Source organism: Rana temporaria, chromosome 1 (genome assembly GCF_905171775.1).
Source record: "Rana temporaria chromosome 1, aRanTem1.1, whole genome shotgun sequence".
Lineage (NCBI taxonomy): Eukaryota > Metazoa > Chordata > Amphibia > Anura > Ranidae > Rana > Rana temporaria.
The window spans coordinates 418,882,897-418,906,114 of record NC_053489.1 but is presented as its reverse complement, the minus strand read 5'-3'; the positions used below and the strand labels follow the sequence as shown (position 1 = coordinate 418,906,114).

Genomic DNA, 23,218 nt, shown 5'->3' with positions numbered 1-23,218 from the left:
GGACGGAAGAGAAAAATTGATGAAAGGTTGCAACGCAGGATAGTCCGGATGGTGAATAAGCAGCCCCAAACAAGTTCCAAAGAAATTTAAGCTGTCCTGCAGGCTCAGGGAGCGTCAGTGTCAGCGCCAACTATCTGTCGACATTTAAATTAAATGAAACGCTATGGCAGGAGACCCAGGAGGACCCCACTGCTGACACAGACATAAAAAAGCAAGACTAGAGTTTGCCAAAATTTACTTGAGTAAGCCAAAATCCTTCTGGGAAAACATATTGTGGACAGATGAGACCAAGATAGAGCTTTTTGGTAAAGCACATCATTCTACTGTTTACCGAAAACAGAATGAGGCCTACAAAGAAAATAACACAGTACCTACAGTGAAATATGGTGGAGGTTCAATGATGTTTTGCTGCCTCTGGCACTGGGGTGCCTTGAATGTGTGCAAGGCATCATGAAATCTAAGGATTACCAAAGGATTTTCGACGCACTGTAGAGCCCAGTATGAGAAAGCTGGGTTTGCGCCTGAGATCTTGGGTCTTGCAGCAGGACAATGACCCCAAACATACGTCAAAAAGCACCCAGAAATGGATGGCAACAAAGTGCTGGAGAGTTCTAAAGTGGCCAGGAATGAGTCCAGATCTAAATCCCATTTGAAAGGCGGTTATACTTAGGGAGCTTCCATACATCCAGATTGTCCTTAAAACCCGGGTCTAGTTGAATCAGCAACCTAACACCATTGAACATCTGTGGAGAGATCTTAAAATTGCTGTTGGGAAAAGGCGCCCTTCCACTAAGAGAGACCTGGAGCAGTTTGCAAAGGAAGAGTGGTCCAAAATTCCGGGTGAGAGGTGTAAGAAGCTTATTGATGGTTATAGGAAGCGACTGATTTCAGTTATTTTTTCCAAAGGGTGTGCAACCAAATATTAAGTTAAGGGTGCCAAGAATTTTGACCAGCCCATTTTTGGAGTTTTGAGTGACATTACGTCTAATTTGCTTTTTTTCCTCCCTTTTTTTGTTTTGTTCCAATTCACACAAAGGGAATAAACATGTGTATATAAAAACATGTGTTACTGCAATACTTTTCTGTGAGAAATACTTGATTTTCTGGAAAACATTCTGGGGTGCCAACAATTTCAACCATGACTGTGTATATATATATATATATATATATATATATATATATATATATATATATATATATATATATATAGCTCAAAGAGGAGGGGATGGGGAATCAACAGCAGCACACTGGTCAGTGGTGAACCCCAAGGTTCAGTGTTGTGACCCTTACTTTTTAATATCTTTATAAATGATATTGGGTCTGGGATCAAAAGTAAAATTTCTGTCTTTGCAGATGATACCAAGCTATGCAGTGGAATAATGTCCTTATAGGATGTCTCCAATTTACAAGCCGACCTCAATGATCTGTCTAATTGGGCGACTATGTGGCAGATGAGGTTTAATGTTGATAAATGTAAAGTTGAATCAAATTATTTTTGTATTTATTTTATATATAAACAACATAGACAATAATAACAACATACAACCCAAGCATGTATTCTTTACTGTACCCTATTTTGCTCTCAGCCTCCTCCAAGTCTCCAAGGCTCCAAATTACTTTTTATTTGCATATATGTTCATTCTCCATGGTCCCATTTTATGTAGGAATATAGCCACCCTCTCTTGCACTCTGAGATTGTCTAGGGACTGTGGATTATGAGATTTGTAGTGTGCATAAAACAGTGCACATGACCACAACTATCTTGCACTGCTCGTTCCAAAGCGGAAAAGGAAAAGCATAGGAGCTCATAGAGCATGTTTCAAAGAGGCAGAAAAACAGTAATAAATTATTTAAAGAGGTTGTAAAGGCTGAAGGTTGTTTACCGTCATGCATTCTATGCATGCAGGTTAAGAAACCTGTGTGTTGCTCCCCCCACAGCCCCCCCCCCCCAATATTCACCTGATCCCCCTCTTGATCCAACAATGTGTACAGGAGCCTCAGCTGTCCCGGGTCTCTCTCTCCTTATAGGCTGAGACACATCAGTGGGAGCCCACTGTTGTCAGTCACAAACAGTGAGCCAATGAGGAGAGAGCGATAGGCAGGGCCAAGCCATGGATCTATGTGTCTATAGATGCATAGAGTGGGGCTCAGGAGTGAGCACGCACCAGTGTCCCCATAGTAAGCAGCTTGCTATTGGGGGTACTGGTCAAGGGGGAGGGGCCAGGAGCCCCGCGGGAGACCCAAAAAGAAGAGGATCTGGGCTGCTTTGTGCAAAACCATTGCACAGAGCAGCTAAGTATAACATGTATGTTATTTTTGTTATATAAACTTTTATAATCACTTTAATAAAACATAGATCACAGGGTCATTAGGTAGTGGATGTGTATGGATTTTTTTTGAAGAATAAAGATATCATCACTTTAAGTTAATTAAATATTTCAGCCATGTTACCGGTGCCTATAATACATTATTTAGGGCACCCACCGATGAAGGACTATGATAGGATCAGATGTGAAATGGTCACAACAATGCTGATAATTTCGGCCTATCTCCCAAGTAATATAGCTTCAAGCAAGAAGTCAGTGACAGGGAATACACTAATGAAAACGGCATAAGATAATTATGGTCGACTAATTGGCACTTATGCTAATATGGAATCAATGTTAGGTTTACTCTAACCTACAAAAGATCCATATTTTTTTTCTTTTCAAACAGATCTGACGTTTAATTACAAAGCACAATTAGTCACCTTCTCCAGTCAGTGCTTCAAGTCCATATGAAATGAGGTCAAAACACGAAAGGAGCCATCAAACAAAAACACTCAGTGAAAAAGGAGAAAAACAAGACTCAAGTAGAGGTCTTCTGTTATTAGTAATTTTAGTCCTTCAACTAGCCAACATTTATAATCTCACAATTTGAATTATTTGAATTTTTTATTTTTAATCTTTTTTTTTGTCCTGTACTGAAATCTTCCTTTTGTACATTGCAACAGTAGTTCCAGCTATCAAACAAATCCTTTGCTCATTCCACTCTTTGTTCCATATTTTTTTTACCCACTTCACAGCACTCTGATCTCTGAGTACTTTTCTGGATTTTCAGAGTTGTTCACATAACATGCCAACAGGGCTATATTTTTCCAAAAAGATTTTATTGGAGTTTTTCACAAGATATACAGAAAAATACAAAAAACTGGGGTACAGGTTCCATATACAATAAGCTCAATAGTAGCTAACAACACAATTGTCTAGATAGAAGTTTGGACACCACTATATGGAACTCTATAATAACATGAGCAATATCTAAGGCTTTGTACACACGACCAGACATGTCCGATGACTGATGATGATTCATCGGACATGTCTGCTGGGAGGTTTTGGTCTGATGTCTGTACACACAATCAGACCAAAATCCCAGCGGACAGAGAACGCGGTGACGTATACGACACCAACGTTCTCTGACGCGAAAGTTCAATGCGACGCATGTGCGGGATTTCGGGCCGCTGGTTATACGTCATAACCAGCGGACATGTCCGATGAGTCATACTACATCGGACATGTCCGACGGACAGCTTTCCAGCGGACAAGTTTCTTAGCATGCTAAGAAACTTTTGTCCGCTGGAAACCTGTCTGCTCGGCCGGAAAAATGTCCGCTAGGCCCTACACACGGTCGGACATGTCCGCGGAAACTGGTCCGTGGACCAGTTTCAGCGGACATGTTCGGTCGTGTGTACAAGGCCTAAGACTCGAACATGTAGTGGCTTCTCTCTTTGAATGTTTGCCTTGACTCACATTAACTCACTAGCACTCTCTGAGACAATCCGAGCTAACGGATGGGGCCTATTCAACAGCCCTGTATCACCCAATTCTGGCTTCTCAGGACGGTAGTCCGAAGGCCAGGGCCGACCCAAATGATCGGCACTAACCACCAGACCCCCGACCATAAAGGGCTCAAACAAGAGAGAAGAGAAAATAACATAAAAAGTAAGAGGGGGAAGAGGGAGGGGTAAGTGAAAAAGAGAGAGCAATAAAGAGGGGATTGGCAAGAGGTGGGGTCTACTGTATACTGTTTGCTGTTTACATCGACCGGGTCCTCCGGAGATCCGGAATGAACCCTCTGAGATTATGTGTAGCCATATAAGGAGTTACACATTATGTTGTAACAGATCCTGATATGGTTGTGATATTTTAAACGTGATCCACGCCTCCCAAATCGCAGAGAAGCTTGAGATCCTGTCCCGTGAGGCGAATATCAACTCCTCCATCGTTGCAATGCGGTCAACACGTGCCGCCCACTCTTTCATGGAGGGCGACTGTGCGGACCTCTAATGTACCGGTACGCACAGTCTAGCAGCGTTTATCAAATGTATCGCTATTGACTTCAGATATACTCTTTGAGGGATTTTGGAAAGGTGCAAGAGATACTGTGCTGGTGTAAACTCCAGGGGTAGCGAAGAGATAGCAGTCGTCACCTCATGTACCTTGCGCCAGTATGGCTGAATAACCGGGCATGTCCACCAAATGTGGAGAAAGGTGCCCACTTCTTGTTCACAACGCCAACAGTGCTCGGGCACCGTTGGAAAGATTCTATGGAGCAACTGTGGGGTCTTATACCATCTAGTTTTGAGTTTGTAACCATTCTCCTGTGTGTTAACATTTAGAGAGCCTTTGTGTATGAGTAAATGGATACGATCCCAACTGGTGTCCCCCATTTCCCTGTCCAAGGCCGATTCCCAAAACGCATGATCCGCACTCAGAGAAGATTACGGCTCTGTGAACATGGAAGCATACAGCCCTGAAATCACGTAAGACTGGGTGGAGGAGCTTGAACAGAGAGATTCGAGCACCGTGGAGTTTCTCGCATAGTCGACTACTTTTGCTGGGAGACCCAGAAAATGTTTTATTTGCCTGTAGGGCCAAGAGGGGAAGGATTTAGTGTTAGACTGCGCTGCAAGCTCTTGTATCGCCAGAAACTTACCCCTATGAAAAAAGTGTTTTAGGGCTGTATTTTTATTGCTGGAGTCTGTAGGCGCACATCCTTTGGTGCCCTAAGTAATACTTCTGTGCTAAGATCTGCTCTTTTACACAATATATATATATATATATATATATATATATATATATATATATATATATATATATATATATATATATTTGTTACAGTGTTCAGCAGTATATAACAGTCTTATAACTTCTATCAGTGCTTGGTTAAAGCTTGTAGGAGGAGTTTTCATTTTACTCTGACTGACCAATGAGGCTGCAGGACCCCTAACCCTCTGTCTGGATAGTAGTGATTGGCCCTGTGCTAATCACATGCACTCTCCCAAGACAAACAAATAAATACAACTCTTGAGCAGTACACACCAAACTGAGCATGTGCAGAGTGCCCATTGTACTAAGGCTTTGTACTATCAGGAGATGGGTTGGGGACTGTGGAAGGAGGGGAGAATCAGAGAAGACAGGATCAAGCAGCGTTTTTACACAATGCAGAGGATTAACCCCTTAGGTTCCACAGTGAGTATAACAAGCATGATTTACTGCAGATACAGACTGATTTTACTGTTATGGGTTTAGTAACACGTTAAAGACTGCAAGGCAGGACCACTGCAGAGACTGCATAAATGATAAGTAAATATGACTGTTAACTTGTATATACAGTCTATTAGCATGTTCCTGTAAACTGTGCATAGGCTATTGAAATACAGTAAAACCTTGGATTGCAAGCATAATTTGCTCCAAGAACGTGCTTGTAATCCAAAGCACTTGTATATAATTTTTTTTACAGGGTATAAAAGAGAAGAGAGGCACCTCTAAAGCCTCGTACACACGATCGGACATCAAACAAACTTTCCCTTGGATTTTTGTCCGAAGGGAGTTGTCCAGTCACACCCATAGCATACACACGCTCTGACTTTTCTGAAAACTTTTCTAAAACGTTCCCAACATCACGTGGTTTTTCTGCTCTTTTCTGCTCTTTACCGCCACCCTTTGGTTAACTTCTGCTACTGTTGGTTGATTTTAACATTGGTTCTGAGCATGCGTATTTGCACTTTGTACAAAAGTCCGATGGCTTGCTGTACACACGGTCGGACTAGGCACCATCAGACTTTTGTTGCCGAAAAGTTTGTCCGTTTGCAGACCGAACTTTTTGTCCGATGAAACCCGAAAAAGTTGGTCCGATGGAGCGTACACACGGTCGGACTAATTTGAAAACTTGCTGATTTTGAAGTTTGTTGGCAAAAAGTCAGACTGTGTGTACGGGCCTTTAGTGTAGCAATAAGTTGCTAAATGTTGTACCTTCATTAAATGTAACCATATTGCTACACTTAGAGGCTCCTCTCTTCTTTTTTATACTCAGTTATGACATGACGCTACTCTTATATCAAGACATCGCTTGTATATCAAGGCAAAATGTATTAAAACATTTTGCTTGTCTTAAACCAAGTTACTCTCAAACCAAGGTTTTACTTTATAAACCCATATTGATGTGATTATTCACTTTAAGCTTTTTTTTTTCTTTTTTTTACACTTGCATCCATATCTTATATTGATCAGTATAATATTTCCCCTTTAAGGCTGTACAGAAGCGCATCCTTTGTCTCTCATTCAGATCTACTGCAAATACAGTAAAAACACAGATGTAGCCAGGAAATTATACTGAGCATTGAACCACTTAAAGGAGAGAGAAAAAAAAAAGGGGGAAAAGTAGATTTATTTTCTCCAGTCATAAATCTCATCCTTTGCTCCTCTGCCCAATGAAGCATGATAAAGTCCTTTTCTAGAAAGTATTCAGCATTAGAAGGACAAAGCTCACCCAATCAGTAGCCATCTGCTTCTACCACATACACTGCCCAAGTAGGAAGGCAGAAGACTGCATAGAAAAGGTCACCCCTGTTAGGACTTCAGAACAAATGAGAGATCAGTGAATAGCACAGGGATCCTTTAGTGGCCCTTGTATAAATGCATCTATAGAGGGTGAAGAAAAAAAAAAAAAAGAGAAAGACTGCTTTATATAGCTGTAACAATTGCTAAACAAAAAAACAAAAAAAATGAAAGAATAGCCATTCTAAAAAAAAAAAAAAGGGCAATATAGCACGCATCCTCATACACACAAAAGGATTGAAGAAGATGAAAAGGAAACTTTTATTAGTTTTAAATTGGAAGATGTTCCATTAAATAATAATTAAATGGTGCTAATCACATAATAGTATTTCATTATATAGTCAGTGTTTTAAACATATAAAGTAAATCTTTTTTTGTTTTACAATTCTTATTCTCTACAATAATCTACCATCAAACTGAAAAAAAAAAGTCTTATAAAGGAAGGATTAGGCTGGTGTAAGTGTATCCAGTTTTAACTTGGACTTTCTAAGAAACATTTCACAATGGGGCTGCCCATGAAACCACAAGCAGATTTTGCACATCCCATTGACGTATTATTGTCCTGCTGGAGCCATGAATGTAAATCCTGCTAATAATTGGCGAAAGCTGCAAAAAATGCCGTTTGTGCTTGCTAGACCCATTTATTATTTCGACCGTGCATTGTGTTTTTATGCTCCCCTATTGTGTGAAGAAGACATAAGAGGGGCTCTTGATGGTTGGGTGGGGGACAGAAGGCGTATGTTGCCAAGCACTAGTGTCCTGTTGGAACAACGCATTTATTGATTAGTGCCTGTGAACTGGAGGGGGGGGGGGGTGTTGGAGGTTTGTGCTGGTAAAGGCCATCTCAGTGTCACTGCAAGCATTGTCACCTTCTCAGTGGACACCCAGACTTTGTACTGAATAATGCCTTGCTTCCAGAATTAGGTCACTTCACTTCTAAGCATTTGAGACCCTTCACTGATTCAATGGTTGTGTTGTATCAGCATTACACTCCACTGTGTAAACAAGCATACACTTTCTCTTGGTTAATTTTTTCATGAATGCCTCAGTTATTTCATTTAATCACAGAAAAGGCTTCTATGAATCCAGCTTTTATCAGAGTAATGCGCCTCTGTCTGGCTGCCTCTGCAATCCCGAAAATCATGCTGCACACAGGAGGGGACAGGAATGGGATCTGCTGCATCACGTTGGGATTAATAGAGGCTATGTGTAATGTAGCTTGGGCGAATTACTATCAGGATTAAGAGGTTGATATGACAGGGGGACATATTTTGCTGGCTATGCTTTTTGATTAATAATCGTGAGGGGATTTGGGGGATAGGGATTGTTCAAACTGACATTTGACACTTTCTCACCAATTAAGACATTCCCACCAATAAAGACATATTGACAACTGTTCTGCTTAATTGACATATACTGTACAGTTATTAACTTGTGTGATCTATGTTCCTTTCTATATACTGTTTTAAATTAAAATCAATTCAGGTTTTAGATAATGACTGCTAATATAAGAATAATATACTATTATTTATAGTAACACAGCAAATACTCTGCTCTTGCTACATCTGTCACTTTTCTTAACTTAAAGCGGAGGTTCACCCAAAAAACAAGTATCTAACATTACATTCAGTATACCTCAAACATGTACAGTATGCCAGTGTTTTTTTTTGGGGGGGTGTACATACGGTATAATCGGTATTTTCCTCCTGGCTTCCGGGTACTTGCTCCCGCGGGACTGGGCGTTCCTGTGCAGTGCCGCAATGTCATCTGGGACTTCGCCCAGATGATTGACGTGCCTGAGAAAAACTCCCCCCGGCGGATAAGGCGCATCACAACTTTCCGAAAGTAGCCGAACCGAGAGTCGGCTCTAGACGGTGCCTGCGCACTGACTAGGAGCCGTGTAGAGCTGACTGCGCAGGCGCCGTATAAAGCCGACTCGCTGCTTATCCGCCGGTGGGAGTTTTTCTCAGGCAAGTCAATCATATGGGCGAAGTCCCAGATGACATTGCGGCACTGCACAGGAACGCCCAGTCCCGCGGGAGCGAGTACCCGGAAGCCAGGAGGAATATACCGATAATACCGTATGTACACCCTCCAAAAAAAAAAACACTGGCATACTGTACATGTTTGAGGTATACTGAATGTAATGTTAGATACTTGTTTTTTGGGTGAACCTCCACTTTAACTTCTGTTACTTTTACTTAGCTATTGTCACAACCAGGGGTCAAGTCCTGGGGAAAAAGTGTGGGAACTCCCACCCAAGATCCACTCCCCCACCAAAAAAAAAAAAAAAAATGATACGCTCATATGTATGTTTATTTATTTTTTTCCCCAGGAAAAGCAAATTCTTTCTAAATCCTGCGATAACTCGCGGTAGACCTCCACAATGTCTCCTGGGAACAATGACAAAGCCTCTTTCTAAATCCCGCGATAACTCGCGGCAGACCTCCGCAATGTCTCCTGGGAACAATGACAAAAGCTCCCAGGAGACATTGCGGCATCGAGGAAGTGACGGAATACCCGCACACTACCCGATGAATCCATATACAGGAAGCGGCCAGTAACATAAAGGATTACTAAGGTTCGCCTGCCCCTGACAGTGACTCGAGCTGGGCATCGCCGCTTAGCGAAGGATTGGCTCGGGCGCCTCGGCTACTCTCAGCTGCTCTAGTCCTGCAAAGGGAACTGAGTTCCTGCTGTGAAAAAAGTGCAGGAACTCTGTTCCCACGCGTTCCCGCAGGACTTGAGCCCTGGTCACAACTGCTACTGCTATACTACAGTTACTGCTGCTATTACTGTTGCTACTACCAGGCCTGGGACAAGGGGTGGGCAGAATGGAAAGTTGCCCCCGGGGCGTAGTGAAGCAAAGGGTTCAAAAAGTAGACACAGGGTGACACACCCATTCTACGGCATGTATTAATAGTGCCTAGCTCCCAGCTGTCCTTGATTTCAAGGGACTGTCCCTGATTTGGAGAAATGTCCCTCTATCCCTCTTTCCCCCTCATTTGTCCCTCATTTTGGTCTAATCTATATAGTTGTATACAAAATTCACTTTTTATCTTTCAAAAAGTGTTTCCCAGTGCGAAACCTTCCATCCAATTTCTAATTTGCTGCATTTGTAAATTTTCAAATATAAAGGAATAGTAGTGGTAAAAAAAAAACAAAAAAAAAACAGGAGGTGTGTCCTGTGCCTACATGCGTTTGCTTGTAGGTGTCCCTCATTCCCATCTCAAAATGTTGGGAGGTATGATAGTGGGGGGAGGGGGGGGCAAAATTCTGCATCCTTGTCCTGGGCTCTGGGTGATCCTGTCCCAGCACTGGCTACTACTACCACTCTGCTATATCTGCACTAGTACTCTGCTACTTCCAGTACTATGTTAAGTTAGTGCTAAAACTACAAATTAACTACTGCTACTATTAGTCTGCCATTACTCTGCTGTCACACAACTGCTACTGATAATTGTATTAGTACTCTTCTGCTGCTGTTGCTACTCCTACTTACTTCTTTACTGCTGCCATTGCTACTGTGATCTTATTGCTGCTGTTATGTCTATGCTGCTGCAACTGTTATTACAGCTGCTACTACTTCCACCACTACTACTACTACTACTTTTACTACTACTGCTCTTATTACCACCACTGCTACTACTCTGCAATTGTTGCTGCTACCACAACTTCTACTATTGTTATGTTATTGCTAGTGTTATTACTACTACTGTTATGCCTAGTACACACGATCGGTTTTCCCATCGTGTGTGTTTTCCTTTGGCCGGGAAAACCGGCTGTGTGTATGCTCCTTAGCAGTTTTCCCAACAGGAAACTGCGGTTTAAAAAATGAGAACGTGTGTACAGGGGAAAGGGGACCGAGCCAATTCTCGGTTTTCCCCTCGGTTTTCTCGGCGGTCTTTTGACCGTCGGGAAAACCGATCGTGTGTACTAGGCATTACTGTTGCTATTGTGCTACTGTTGCTGCTGTTTTGCCTATGCTACTGCATCTACTTTTGCTGCTGTTATTACTACTATTTTGTTACTCCTAGTACTATAACTACTTCCAAAATTGCGCTGTTACTACTACTGCTGCTATGTCTACTACTGCTAATACTATAATTACTACAGCTGCTACAACTATTCTGCTACTGCTACTTATACTACTATTTTACTGCTACTAATGCTACTACTACTACACTGCTGCTGATGCTGTTATTGCTGTAAATGTGTTGCTGCTGCTATGTTGCTATTTATTGGTGCTGCTGCTGCTGCTGCTACTACTTCTACTACTGAAAAACTATTACTACACTGTTACTACTGCTGTGTCCACTACTGCTGCCACTAAAACTACTACTACTACTACATTGCTGCTGCTACTACTCTGCTACTGCTGCTGCCGCTTCTGCTGCTAAAAGCAGGAATGGTTCGTTGATAGTTTGGTATGGTTTACAGAACATCATTGCAGTTTTCACAGTTAGGCCCCTTTCACACTGAGGAGTTTTTCAGGCGGTATAGCGCTAAAAATAGTGCCTAAATACCGCCTGAAAAACTCCTGCCCAGCCCAGCTGGCGGGAGAGAAAAAAATCTCCTGAAAGCAGCATCTTTGGAGCGGTGAGAGGAGCGGTGTGTATACCGCTCCTTCCCATTTAAAACAATGGTAACCTAGAAGCTAATCGGTTACTATGCACAATTGTGCAAGATTCTGTGTGCACCGGTTTTAGTATATCTCCCTCTTAGAGTTTTTAAATATGTTGGAGCCAGGGGCGGACTGACAACTCATGGGGCCCCCGGGCAATAGAAGAGTATGGGGCCCCTCTGGCTTACAGATGGCCACCACGCCAGGAGGCAGTGCAGAGGCGGGCAGCTAAAATCTTGGGATATTCACATTAAAAGCATGTCATTTTCGGACATATCAGGGACAGATCTAAAAAAAAAAAAAGATTTTTACATACTGTCCCTGGTTTTACTGAGCCTGGCAACCCGGATGGGGCCCCCTAGTGGCATGGGGCCCTCGGGCAGTGCCCGAGTGACTCAATGGTCAGTCCGCCCCTGGTTAGAGCACAATCAGGGGCAGACTGGCAGACTGGGCCGGGGGGCAGGGTGGTAATCGCCCCCTGGGCTGCTCTGATGCCAGGTAAAAAAGCCGGACTCAGGCTGGGTTAATGTAGGGGCATCTTGCTGTATACAGCTGCCAGCCACCACTACATAGTGTAATATTTGCAGAGCTGGAGCAGTGCGAGTGTGCTGAGTGCACTCCTACACCCAGCCGACACAATACTAGCACAGTTACTTCCCTGTCAGGGAGAGTGATCTCCACCAGACAGGAGCTTCCTAGGCCCCATCCATCGTGATGTCATTCAGAGACCAGAAACAAGGGTCTGGAAGAGGAGGAATGCTGCCTCTGTGACCTGCTTGGAGCGTCCACTACCATTTACAAGTGAGTGAACAGAAGCTTATAACATTGCTGCACTGCTGTGTCCTATCTGTGTGATGCTACTAAAGTGGTAAACCTTTTTTTTTTTGAAGGAGGGGGGGGGTAATTAATCTACAATGCTATTTGTAATATGCAGAACAGAGAGGGTAAATGTATTGCCATTGGTCACTGATGCATTAGTGACCAGTAGCAATTAATTAACCTCTCTGTGCTGCATTAGGGGCAGTGGCACCAGTGGCAGTGTTAATTAACCCCTTTATGCTGCAGCATGAAGGGGTTAATAAACACTGCCACTAGGGTCACTAATGCAGCACAAAGGAGTTAACTAGTTTTCCCTGGTCACTAATGCATCAGTGACCAATGGCAGTACATTAACCCCCCCATCAATGCTGCATATTACAAATAACATTTTAGAGTAATTAACCCTCCCTCTCCCAAACAGTTAAAGTGGTTGCGAAGGTTTTCACTTTCATGCATTCTATGGACACTGATAGGCTGCACTGATGGACACAGATAGACTGCACTGATTGGCACTGGTGAGGCTGAGCTGATGGGCACTGAACAGGCTGCATTGAAGGGCACTGGTGAGGCTGAGCTGATGGGCACTGATCAGGCTGCATTGATGGGCACTGATCAGGCTGCATTGATGAGCACTGATCAGGCTGCATTGGATGGGCACTGGTGAGGTTGTATTGGATGGGCACTGATCAGGCTGCATTGATGGGCACTGATTAGGCTGCCTTGGATGGACACTGGTGAGGCTGCATTGATGGGCACTAATCAGGCTGAGCTGATGGGCACTGGTGAGGATGCATTGATGGGCACTGATAAGGCTGCCCTGATGGACACTGATGAGGCTGCACTGATGGTCACTGGTCAGGCTCCATTGATGCATTATTTTTGTTAAACTTTCTTTGTTGCTATTAACATTAAATTATGTTACCACATTGCATCCTATTTGCTTCATAACATCAATATCCATTATAAAACTAGGTGGGCAAGGATGGTAAGCTGATTCAGTGGTTCAATGGGCCACTTGACTGTACTTGCCCCGCAGGCCTAAGGCTGCCAGCCCTCCCCTGAGCACAATGCAGGTAACACACTAGGGTTGATTTACTAAAGGCAAAGTGCAAGTGCAGCTGCTCCAGAGCTTAGTAGATGAGGTAAAACTTCACTTTCCAAAGAATACGCAATCACGAGCAAGGAAAATAAAAAAACAGCATTTTTGCTTGCACGATTGGGTGATGGAAGTCGGTAGCTCAATTACTAAGTTCTGGAGCAACAGCTCTTGCAAAGTGCTCCACCCCACTCTCTGCAAAGTTATTGATTTTATTAACCACTTCCCGAGCAGCGACATACCCGTACATTGCTGGACTTTCGGTAGTTGTACCGGGATAATGCCTGCAGCTGTCAGCTCTTCTGTAATAGGAATCGGAGTGGCTTACTAGCTGCTCAATTTCTATTACAAGCAGCAGGAGGAGACGTTCTCCCCCTCTCCCACTGCCATTCTGTGGCTTTCTTGGGCTCTCCCATGCCACTGATCAGGAGCGGCTATGATCAGCTGTTCGCAACAGTAAACTTTAAGTGATGACAACACTTCCACTTAACTTGGAAACCATCGGCCCCAGTTTAAAAAAATCTAAAGCATTAAAAAAACATTGATCTTGGTTTTGGAATGCTTTTAAGTGCAGAGGAGGGATTTGGGGTCTTATAGACCCCAGATTTCTCTATAAAGAGTACCTGTCACATACCAATTGCTGTCACAAGGATGTTTACATACCTTGTGACAGCAATAAAAAAAAATTAAAGCAACAGTGTAACAATAATAATAATAAAAAAAATGTAAGTGTCGGTCTCGCACACACACAAATAGTGATCGTTTCACACACGTGAGGTATCACTATGAACATCAGATCATGAGCAGTAATTCTAGCACCAGACCTCCTCTGCAAATCTAAAGTGGTAACCTGTAAAGGCTTTTAAAATGTTGCCTATGGATCGTAAAATTTACGCTGTTTGTCGCTGTTGCATGGGTGTGCAAAATTTTAAAGTATGACATGTTTATTATCTATTCACTCGGCGTAACAACATTTTTTATATACAAAAAATGGGTTATGTATTGTGTTTTTTTTTTCATTAAAGTTCTAAAAAGTGTACTTTTTCCTAAAAAAATGTGTTTGAAAAACAACTGCACAAATACCATGTGACCTAAAAAATTGCGAAACCCACCAACTTATTCTTTAGGGCTTTAAAAAATATATAGGGGCAGATCCACAGAGATCTGCACCCACGCAGTGTATCAGAGATACGCTACGCCGCCGTACCGTACCTTACCTGGCTTTAGTTCGAATCCTTAAAGATTTTGCGCCGTAAGTTACGGCGGCGTAGTCTATCTCTGGCGGCGTAATGGCGCGTAATTCAAATTGGCGATTAGGGGGCGTGTTTCATTTAAATGAAGTGCGTCCCCCGCGCCTAAATTTCCCGCCGTGCATTGCGCTAAATGACGTCGCAACATAGACGTGAATTACGTCCATCCCGATTCACGGACGGCTTACGCAAAAAAAAATAAAAAAATTCAAAATAAACGCGGGAACGACGGCCATACTTAACATGGCAAGTCTAACTATATGCCGCAAAACACCAGCTTTAACTATACGCCGGAAAAAGCCGACTAGAGACGACGTAAGAGAATGCAACGGCCGCACGTACGTGCGTGGATCGTCGGAAATAGCTAATTTGCATACTCAACGCGGAAAACGACGAGAACTCCACCCAGTGGACGCCGAAGTATTGCATCTAAGATCCGAAGGCGTACGAAGCCATACGCCTGTCGGATCTAACCCAGATGCCGTCGTATTTTGGTTTGAGGATTCAAACCAAAGATACGATGCAGGAAATTTGAAAGTACGCCGGCGTATCAGTAGATACACCGCCGTACTCGCTCTGTGGATCTGCCCCATTATGTTTGGTTAGTTATAACCGATTTTATACCAAAAAAATACTAATTGTTACATGTGAAAAAAAGTGCCATAAAAGGCCTGGACTTGAGGTGGTTATAATTGGTCTACCAGAAGTAAAGTAATTGAATTATGTGACCTATCCTAAATTGTAAGCAGGGTTCTCTTATTCAGGGGCGGACTGACAACTCATGGGGCCCCCGGGCAATAGAAGATTATGGGGCCCCTGGGCTTACAGATGGCCACCACGCCAGGAGGCGGGGCAGCTAAAATCTTGGGATTTTCCCATCAAAAGCATGTCGGTTTCGGACATATCAAGGACAGATGTAAAAAAAACATAGATTTTTACATACTGTCCCTGGTTTTACTGAGCCTGGCAACCCTGATGGGGCCCCCTAGTGGCATGGGGCCCTCGGGCAGTGCCCAAGTGACTCAATGGTCAGTCCGCCCCTGCTCTTATTCCTCCTGTATTGAATTGTATTGTAACTGTACTGTCTGTCCTCATGTTGTAAAGCGCGGCGCAAGCTGTTGGCGCTATATAAATCCTGTATAATAATAATAATAATAATGATAATGAAAACCTCAGCCTGAAGACCAAGAGCCTGTAGCATCTCAACCGATCAAAATTCAATTATAATTCTTCAGTCTCTGATCTGCTGAAGCCATGTACTAGATGCTGTTTTTTTCCCCTCGCTCTTTTAATAAATCCCAGCGACTTCTCTAGGGACAAGGGTGAAGTACAAGTGATTAATTATAAGTCGTGTTTAATTGAATAAAGTAACCAACAAGCACATACAGTATAGCTCCCTGGGAAATGCCTTCAGTCTGGTTACTGTATGGAGCCAGGTGTAGAGTTCATCTGTCTTCCAGTATACAGAGAGCTCACTGATATAAGAATTGCACATTGATAATAGTGGATTGTTCCCCTGGGCCATGTGCAATGCTCTGCAGAGATGATTTAGGATCAGAAGGCTGCAAGCATACTGCAAGCATTCAACCACATGCCATCCAGGGGGCTAGGCAGCAGGGAGGGCTTTTGTAGTCTTTTGGTATGTTTGCTCCTTTTAACTACTTTTCTTCTCCCTAATGTGCTTTGTTTTGTTTCTGATAAATGAAGTCCTTTGTCAAGGCGCACTTGTTTCTAACCTGACTGCCTGAGAGCTCTTTTCTGCCATTGATAGTGATTTGGCATCAATTACTCCGTACACTCGTCCCACAATGAGCCTATTCTGCTTCTCTATGGAGCGGATGGCAGATGAATACGTCAGAATGGCATTCAGGCTCGGGCGCAATTACAAGCAGTTTATGGCATATGGAATTGGCAAACAGCACGGGGAGAGGGGGAGATACAACTGCTCAGGAGAGTAAACAATGTAATAACACTGGTATTAAATGCTAATCACATACATTTATCTTCTCTGCTTCCTTCACAAAATCAGCACACCGTCTTCAGACCGGTGACTACACTGCACATACCACGAGACCATTCATAAAATGTAGACATCGCTAGAAAAGCCAATAAACATTTTATATTATTCATATCATAAATTAAAGCCTTCTGCAGGAATAAAAAAGAACCAGTGAAACAACATGGTAATGAGAATAGGGTTAGCTAAATAATTACTGTGCATACGGAATTTATCCATACAATGTAAAGTATTAAATTGTAAACTCTAACAATACATTTGTCTTAAGCTGGTCATACACTATGCAATCTGATTGTACAACCGCTTTAGAATCTCCCTTAACTTAACCAATATAAAGACAACAAAATAATCAATTTAATAAATATTTAGGACAAAGTTAAATAATCCATGCAAATATCAGGCCAACCCTAAAAGACCCATGAAATAAAGAGGACAAACTTAAACAATCCATACAATAGAACAAACCTAAACAATCCATGAAATTAGGAGGACAAACCAACAATACATGAGAAAAGGAGGACAAGCCTAAACAATCTATGCAATAGGACAGACCTAAACAATCCATGAAATTAGGAGGACAACCCTAAACAATCCATGCAATAAGTAGGACAATCCTAAACAATCCATGCAATATGTTTTTAAGACAAACCTAAACAATCCATGCAATAATAATACTAAAAAAACAATCCATGCAATAATAGGACGAACCTAAACAACCCATGCAATAAGTAGGATACATCTAAACAATCCATGCAATAAGTAGGATAAACATAAACAATCCATGCAATAAGTAGGATAAATATAAACAATCCATGCAATAAGTAGAATAAATCTAAACAATCCATGCAATACGTATGATAAACCTAAACAATCCATGCAGTAATAGGACAAACCTAAACAATCCATGCAATAATAATAATAAAAAAACAATCCATTCAATAATAGAACAAACCTAAACAATCCATGCAATGAGTAGGATAAATCTAAACAATCCATGCAATAAGTAGGACAAACATAAACAATCCATGCAATAAGTAGAATAAAGCTAAAGAATCCATGCAATAAGTAGGATAAATCTAAACAATCCATGCAATAAGTAGAATAAAGCTAAAGAATCCATGCAATAAGTAGGATAAATCTAAACAATCCATGCAATAAGTAGGATAAACCTAAATAATACATGCAATAAGTAGGATACGGGGGAGGTAGCTACGTATGACGTCACCCGCTGCTATCCACAGTCCTTTCTGTACCACTACATGCTGTTTTTATTCGGCCGTGATGTGAGTAGCCTGTGTATATTTTTAATAAACGCTTGTAAAAAGTTTCAACGGAGAGCACTTAGATCCTTTGTTCTATTTGCATACCTTGCACTGCCTGCTGAGTTTAAAGGGAGACCACTTATTTCTGGAGTCTTAGGCAGCATTTAGGAGACGTTTTCTGAGGCATCTGATCCATGTTATATTCTGCTTGCATGACTTCCTTGTGATTCAGGGGTCCATGCTGGAAGGTGAGAGTACCCAGATAGACTTAAGATGGAGGGATTGTCACAATCTGTGAATTCTTCAGCACTGGTGGAATATTTTTTATGGACTTTCATTTGACACTATATATTTATATTTATATATATTTTGTTCAAATTTTTTTCCTCTGATGTTTTTTTTTTTTTTTTTACACTGATTTGCACATTTGTATAGCTTAAATTTATATTTTGGATATTGGGCTACACTTTTTTTTGGTTAACAATAAGTAGTATAAACCTAAACAATCCATGCAGTAATATGACAAACCTAAACAACCCATGCAATAAGTAGGATACATCTAAACAATCCATGCAATAAGTAGGACAAACCTAAACAACCCATGCAATAAGTAGGATAAATCTAAACAACCCATGCAATAAGTAGGATACATCTAAACAATCCATGCAATAAGTAGGATACATCTAAACAAACCATGCAATAAGTAGGACAAACCTAAACAACCCATGCAATAAGTAGGATAAACCTAAACAATCCATGCAGTAATATGACAAACCTAAACAATCAATGCAATGAGTAGGATAAATCTAAACAATCCATGCAGTAATATGACAAACCTAAACAATCAATGCAATGAGTAGGATAAATCTAAACAATCCATGCAATAATAGGACAAACCTAAACAATCCATGCAATAAGTAGGATAAACCTAAACAATCCATGCAATAATAGGACACATTTAAACAATCCATGCAATAATAGGACTAATTTTAAACAATCAATGCAATAATAGGATAAACCTAAACAATCCATGCAATAAGTCGGATAAATCTAAACAATCCATGCAATAATAGGACAAACCTAAACAATCCATGCAATAAGTAGGACAATCCTAAACAATCATGCAATATGTTTTGAGGACAAACCTAAACAATCCATGCATTAATAATAATAATAAAAACAATCCATGCAATAATAGGACAAACCTAAACAATCCATGCAATAAGTAGGATAAATCTAAACAATCCATGCAATAAGTATGATAAACCTAAACAATTAATGCAATAATAGGACGAACCTAAACAATCCATGCAATAATAGGACAAACCTCAACAATCCATGCAATAATAGGACAAACCTCAACAATCCATGCAATAATAGGACAAACCTAAACAATTCATGCAATAATAGGACAAACCTAAACAATCCATGCAATACGTATGATAAACCTAAACAATCCATGCAATAATAGAACACATTTAAACAATCCATGCAATAATAGGACTAATTTTAAACAATCGATGCAATAATAGGACAAACCTAAACAATCCATGCAATAATAGGACAAACCTCAACAATCCATGCAATAATAGGACAAACCTAAACAATCCATGCAATAATAGGACAAACCTCAACAATCCAAGCAATAATAGGACAAACCTAAACAATCCATGCAATACGTATGATAAACCTAAACAATCCATGCAATAATAGAACACATTTAAACAATCCATGCAATAATAGGACTAATTTTAAACAATCAATGCAATAATAGGACAAACCTAAACAATCCATGCAAAAAGTGGGCAACACCTAAAAAAAAGACATGCAAAAAAAAAAATCAAACAAGTCTCTTGACTACATAGTTTATGGTAGATCTAAGGGAAATGGTACAGATTGTATACTATATTGTCACTTTAATTTGTTCATTTTGATTTGTTTAATTTACAATTGATTAAAAGTGTTTTATTATATTAGCCAAAAAATCATGTGGGCTGATAACTTTCTGTACTATCTGCCTCTGTACTGCTATCAGTTAGCTTTGTTCCCTGTTATCTGCATGGACTTCAAACGTGTCCCACTGTTAAGCTGGCCATACATTATACAATTTTCTTACTCAATTTTCTTTAAATTCAGCTTCAACTGTGTAATTAAGAGCCTGCCTTAATGTATACAAATTGAAAGTGTTTAGATTTGACCTCATATTATATGGCTTTGGTAAATTGTACAAGAAAATTGCACACGAAAATTGCATAATATATGGCCAGCCTTAGGGAGAAGAAAGAGAGGTGTTGTAGTTCTAACATACTCCCTGTCCTAGGGGGGTGACAATGCTGCTCAGTATTACACTGGAACAGGAAGTGTGTTATTGCCAGAATAACCACCTTAAAATAAAATAAAAAAGGTGTGAAAAAGAAAACAAATGCAGCCACCACATCTAAGAACAGGTAAGTTGCAATACTATACATTTTTTTCCCTTGGGCTTAGATACTCTTAAGGCCCATACACACGATCTGACTTTTTGACAACAAACTTCAAAATGAGCAGGTGTTCAAAAAAATCCGACCTAGTGTACTCTCCATCGGACAAACTTTTTCAGTTTTCATCGGACAAATGTTCGCTCTGCAAACGGACAAACTTTTCGGCAACAAAAGTCCTGCGGTGCAAAATCCTATCATATGTACAGAAGTCTATCAGACTTTAGTCCAAAGTACAAACACGCATGCTCAGAACCAATGTTAAAATCAACCAACAATAGCAGAAGTTGACCAAAGGGTGGCGGTAAAGAGCAGAAAACCTACGTGATTTTGGTGAAATGCATGTGTATGCATACCAAGTTCATGGCCAACGCCCTTCAAAAAAAAATCCACAGAAAAGTTTGTTTGAAGTCCGACTGTGTGTATGAGGCTTTAGATAATCTTTAAAGTGGTCGTAAACTTCTTTCTGAAAAATTGATGTCATAATGTGCTAGTATGCATCACATACTAGCACGTTATGAAAGACATACCTGTAAACAAAGCCCTCCAGCGGCATTCTGTCACCACTGACAGCGCTTCCATCTTTACCCGGTGCCTGAGAAAAACTCCCCCCTGGCGGATAAGGCGCGTCACGACTTTCCGAAAGTAGCCGAACCGCGAGTCAGCTCTATACGGCGCCTGCGCAGTCAGCTCTACACGGCTCCTAGTCGGTGCGCAGGCGCCGTCTAGAGCCGACTCGTGGTTCGGCTACTTTCGGAAAGTCGTGACGCTCCTTATCTGCCGGGGGGAGTTTTTCTCAGGCACGTCAATCATATGGGCGAAGTCCCAGATGACATTGCGGCACTGCACAGGAACGCCCACTCTCGCGGAAGCCAGTACCCGGAAGCCGGGAGGAAAATGCCGATAATACCGTATGTACACCCCCCCCCCAAAAAAAACCCGGCATACTGTACATGTTTGAGGTATACTGAATGTAATGTTATTCACTTGTTTTTTGGGTGAACCTCCGCTTTAAAAAGAAGCCCTCACTACCACATTGAAGCATATATAAGAACAAGGAAATGGATTTCAAAGGATGTAAAAAAAATAAAAATCGATCTAGATACATTACATAACAAATGTATCTCTATCTGTATTTATGTTATACGGCATTTATACTGTCTGTCTGTCTGTCTGTCTGTCTGTCTGTCTGTCTGTCTGTCTGTCTATCTAGCTATGCTTTAGTATGTACTGTATCTACATTATACAATATAAAGAATATAACAGTAAACAAAGTATAAAAATGTATTATGCATTTCGTTTTTTAACACTGCTTTTTGCTAATCTGAAAAACGATATCATCATGTAATCAGGCCAGCAGATCTGCATAATTAATTATGATCTTCTTATTATTTTTATTGTTAATAATAGTACTAATAATGTATTATTATTATTATTACTACCTTTTTTTGCAGTAGTCATAGTAGTTGCAGCAGTATTTAAAAATAAATAATAATAATAATAATAATAATAATATTAATAATGTATTATTATTATTATTATTATTATATCATTATAAACGTGTTATGCCATTGTATGTGTGCCCAGAGCATTGGATTTCGCATTCTTAACAGAGAACACACAGGAATTACAAGCATTCATCAAACAGATTAACCAGGCAGTAGAGAAGAATACTCTAAACGCACCAAGACAAATTGCCTTTCCACTTTTCACCACTTGGGGAATAATGAGCTGTGGATGCTCTGGGGATATGCTTTATGTACTAAATGATGTGTGTGTGTTAACCCCTGGCTCTTTGGAACTCCTTACTAACAGCACACACAGACACTTCTACCACTTTCTGCCACAGCACAGCATTCACCTTTTCCTTTCTAAAATTATCTGACCACAAACAAACCTGCCTATCCTCACCACTATTCCTGCAGATGAAATAGCACAAAATTTTACATGAAACAAATATTTCCACATGATATATACATGTCCAAATAGTAAGTAATTGCAGTTCACTTAATAAAGGAGAAAGGATGTATAAAAAATGAATGATGCCATTGGACAAATTATGTTTACTTGCAGTATATTCCTTGCTACACAATGAGATGACAATGGACGGATCGCAGCACATGATATTTGCATTCAGTAGTCAGGACAGTGACTGCATCCCCACTAGAATCCCAGCTAATTACCATCCTAATAGCCACATCAAAGGGAATCCACCAGTTTCTTACCTCTATGTAGCCACGCAGTAGAGACAGAGGAGAAGAGCCCCCAGGGGCTGCACAGCACAAATGTGAAGAGCAAGAGATTTTACCTGATTACTGATCAACCATTGTCTAATTAGTGAGCAGTCATTACAGGCAGCACATGAGTACAATATATGATAATGACACAAATTAAAGATACACACAAGATTAGTGGGGGCACAAGTACACAAGAAACATCCAGTCCTTGTTTAGACACAATTGCAATATACAAACGTACACATGCATATATATATATATATATATATATATATATATATATATATATATATATATATATATATATATATATATATATATATATATATATATATATATATTTATTTATTTATATATACATATATTATATTGTTTGTAAATTTGTGCCAACTGTGGGGGTTATTAATAGTGATTAAGAAACCAATGAAGATATTACTATACGGGTAATAGTAGGGACCCAAATGCAGAAGAATTTGCAGACCCTGCTTACCCTGCTTACACACTGTTGAAATATACAATTGCATATGTACATATAAAATACTATATATATAGACATTA

The 23,218-nt window shown here is 40.7% G+C and overlaps 1 protein-coding gene across 1 annotated transcript in view; it reads right to left on the bottom strand.

Annotated features, from left to right (window-relative positions):
* PRDM8 (PR/SET domain 8) overlaps positions 1–22,729 on the bottom strand; it is a 69,921-nt gene extending 47,192 nt beyond the window's left edge. Inside the window, exon 1 of the mRNA XM_040325059.1 lies at positions 22,649–22,729. The gene's annotated coding sequence lies outside the window, so the exon portion shown is untranslated. The remainder of the gene's footprint in view (positions 1–22,648) is intronic.
* Positions 22,730–23,218: the final 489 nt, after the last annotated feature.